General features: G+C 41.3%; 1 pseudogene; it reads left to right on the top strand.

Moving 5' to 3' along the window:
* Positions 1-1,459: 1,459 nt before the first annotated feature.
* LOC129076161 (40S ribosomal protein S15-like) lies at positions 1,460-1,897 on the top strand (annotated as a pseudogene).
* The last annotated feature ends 2,358 nt before the right edge of the window (positions 1,898-4,255 follow it).

A 4,255-nucleotide genomic window follows, 5' to 3' on the forward strand; every position in this document is an offset into this window, starting at 1 on the left:
GGAATTGCATGGAAGTCTGACAACCAAGGAGTTAAAGAAAAATGCCCATCCAGACTGGTAGAAGGGTCAGAGATGGGAAGCCAAGGTAGAGAAGACGTGCAGCAAGGTGGTGGCTGGAGTACCAGGCAGGCAAGGCGGCTGCTGGCAGACTGGGCATTCCCATATTTGCATGTGGATAAACTGGAGGAACAGCTGGAGATTCAGATAGAACGTGCAACCCAGGGTTCCAGTGCAGGAAAAGAAAGCCTCAAAACCTCTAGAGGTAAAAACAGGTGGGGGATGCAGTAGCACCAGAAACTCCCAGCCTCACAGGAGAGTCCACTGAAGAGACCCACAGGGTCCTGGAATGTACACAAACCCACCCACCCATGAATCAGCACTAGAAGTGCCCAATTTGCTTGCAGGTATCAGGGGAAGTGACTCAAAGCTGACCAAGAGCCAAGCAAATGGCATTGCTCCCTCTTGGACCTCTGCCCTACATACAATGTCACAATGCAACGACCTGGGTTGCCCCACCCTGGCGAATACCTAAGGCTCCACCCATTCCAACATAAGAGGTGCTCTGAGACAAAGATATATGGCCCAAGTGAAAGAACAGATCAAACTCCAAGAAAAGAACTAAGTGATGAACAGATAAGCAACATATCAGATGCATTATTCAAAACACTGGTAATCTGAATGCTCACTAAATTGGTTGAGCATGGTCCCAAAATGGAGGAAAAGGTGAAGGCTATGCAAAGTGAAATAAAGAAAAATATACAGAGAACCAACAGTAAGGGAAGGAAACCAGAATTCAAATCAACAATTGGGAGCCGAAGGAAGAAATAAACATTCAACTAAAATAGAATGAAGAAACAAGAATTCAAAAAAATGAGGAGAGGCTTAAGAACCTCTGGGACAACTTTAAACAATCCAATACCTGAATCACAGCGGTGCCAGAAGGAGAAGAGGAAGAGCAAGAAATTGAAAACTTATTTAAAAAATTATGAAGGAGAACTTCCCTAATCTGGCGAAGGAAATGGACTTCCAAGAGATCCAGGAAGCTCAGAGAGTCCCAAAGAAGTCGAACCCAAGGAAGCACACACCAAGGCACATCATCATTAGGTTACCCAAGAATAAAGATAAGGAGAGAATCTTAAAAGCAGGAAGAGGAAAAGAGACAGTTACCTACAAAGGAGTTCCCATAAGACTACCAGCTGATTTCTCAAAAGAAACCTTGTAGGCAAGAAGGGGCTGGAAAGAAGTATTCAAAGTCATGAAAGGCAAGGACCTACATCCAAGATTACTCTATCCAGCAAAGCTATTATTTATAATGGAAGGGCAGATAAAGTGCTTCCCAGATAAGGTAAAGTTAAAGGAGTTCATCATCACCAAGCCCTTATTAAATGAAATTTTAAAGGGACTTACCAAAGAAAAAGATAAAAAATTATGAATAGGTCCTTTCCAAAGAACCGACAGGATGGCAGAAGTGGAGCAGCAGAAGAAGCAGACCTTCTGCAAGTTCACCTACTGCGGGGTGGACCTTGACCAGCTGCTTGACATGTTCTATGAGCAGCTGATGCAGCTCTACAGTGCCAGGCAGCAGCAGCAGCTGAACCGCGACCTGCAGAGGAAGCAGCACTTGCTGCTAAAGCGTCTGCGCAAGGCCAAGAAGGAGGCACAGCCCATCTGCAGACGCATCTGCAGGACATGATCATTCTGCCGGAGATGGTGGGCAACATGGTGAGCGTGTACAATGGCAAGACCTTCAACCAGGTGGAGATCAAGCCCGAGATGATTGGCCACTACCTGGGGGAGTTCTCCATCACCTACAAGCCAGTGAAGCATGGCCGGTCGGGCATTGGGGCCACCCACTCCTCCCCCTTCATCTCTCTCAAGTAGCCAATAAAAGCACATACTGACTTAGTTTGAAAAAAAATTATGAATAGTAAAATAACAACAAACTCACAACTATCAACAAATGAACCTAAAAAAAACAGAAACAAAAACAAACTAAGCAAACAACTCAAACAGGAACAGAATTATAGAAACAGAGATCAGAGGGGAAGGAGAGGGGTAAGAATGGGGAAAAACATACAGGAAATAAGCAGCATAAACGGTAGCTTCAAAACAGGCAGGGGGAGGTTAAGAATAGTATATGAAATAGAAAAGCCAAAGAACTTATATGTATGACCCATGGATATGAACTAAGTAGGAGGAATGCTGGTGGGTGGGGCAGTGCAGGGTGGAGCAAAATAAAGGGGAGAAAAAATGGGACAACTGTAATAGTACAATCAATAAAATATATATTTTTTTAAAACAGGGGCATACCTCAACATAGTACAGGCCATATATGAAAAACCTACAGCCAACATCATACTCAATGGGCAAACACTAAAAGCTTCCCCACTAAGATCAGGAACAAGACAAGGTTGTCCGCTTTCACCACTTCTATTCAACATAGAATTGGAAGTCCTAGCCACAGCGATCAGATAAGGAAAAGAAATAAAGGCACCCAAATTGAAAGGAGGAAATAAAACTGTCATTATTTGCAGATGACATAATATCATACACAGAAAGCCCTATAGACACCACCAATAAACTGCTCGACCTAATAACGGAATTTGGGAAAACAGTGGAAAACAAAGTCAGTATTCAGAAATCAAAGACATTTTTGTACATTAATAATGAAATATCAGAAACAGAAATTGAAAAGTAAATCCCACTTACTACAGCAACAAGAAAAACAAAGTACCTAGGAATAAACTTAACCAAGGAGGCAAAAGACCTGTACACAGAAAACTATACAACACTGAAGAAAGAAATTAAGGAAGACACAAATAAATAGAAGCATATGCTGTGTTCATGGATTGGAAGAATTAACATCATCAAAATGTCCATACTACCCCAAGCAATTTACAGATTTAACACAATCCCTATTAATATACCAATGACGTATTTCACAGATATAGATCAAACATTTCAAAAATTTATATGGAACTATAAATGACCCTGAATAGTTGCAGCAATTTTGAGAAAGAAGAACAAAGTAGGAGGGATCACAGTACCTGACATCAAACTATATTACAGGGCCATTGTAATAAAAACAGTCCGGTACTGGCATAAGAACAGACACATAGATCATAGAACAGAATAGAGAGCCCAGAAATAAACCCATGTCTCTATTGTCACTTAATATTCAACAAAGGGGGCAGAAGCATAAAATGGAATAAAAATAGGTTCTACAACAAATGGTTCTGGGAGAGCTGGAGAGCTACATGCAAAAAAATGAAATTTGAGCACCAACTTACACCATACACAAAAATAAACGAGATGAATAAAAGACTTAAATATAAATCGTGACACCATAAAAGTCCTAGAGGAGAACATAGGCAGGAAACTCTCAGATATTCCATGCAGCAATATTTTTACTGATATGTTCCCTAGGGCAAGGGACATAAAGGAAAGAATAAAGAAATGGGGCTTCATCAAAATAAGAAGCTTCTGCATGGCTAAAGAAAACATCAGCAAAATGAAAAGGGAGCCAACCATATAGGAAAGTATATTTGCCAATGATACCTTGTACAAGGGTTTGATCTCCAAAATATATAAAGAACTCACCTGACTCCACTCCAAGAATAGAAACAATCCAATTAAAAAATGGGCAAAGGACCTGAACACTTCTCCAAGGAGGACATACACAGGGCCCAGAGACATATGAAAAGATGCTCATCATCACTAGCCATCAGAGAAATGCAAATTAAAACCACAGTGAGATGACCACTTCACACTTGTCAGAATGGCCACCATAAACAAATCAAGAAACAAGTGCTGGTGAGGTTGTGGAGAAAAGGGAACCCTAATGCTCTGTTGGTGGGAATGCAGACTGGCGCAGCCACTGTGGGCAACAGTTTGGGTTTTCCTCTGAAAGCTAAAAATAGAACTGCCTTTTGACCCAGCAATTCCACTGCTGGGATTATACCCAACGAATCCCAAAACACCCATTCAAAAGAACCTATGCATCTCAATGTTCATAGCAGCACAATTTACAATAGCCGAGTGCTGGAAGCTACCTAAGTGCCCATCAATTAATGAGTGGATCAAAAACCTATGGTACATTTACACAATGGAATACTATGCAGCAGAAAGAAAGAACTACTACCCTTCACAACAACATGGATGGAACTGGAGAGCATTATGCTAAGCGAAATAAGCCAGGAGGTGAAAGACAAATACCATATGATCTCACCTATAAGTGGAACTTAATCAAGAAAAC

This window comes from Pteronotus mesoamericanus, unplaced genomic scaffold (genome assembly GCF_021234165.1).
Source record: "Pteronotus mesoamericanus isolate MK-2021 breed Mesoamerican mustached bat unplaced genomic scaffold, CSHL_Meso_final contig_57, whole genome shotgun sequence".
NCBI lineage: Eukaryota > Metazoa > Chordata > Mammalia > Chiroptera > Mormoopidae > Pteronotus > Pteronotus mesoamericanus.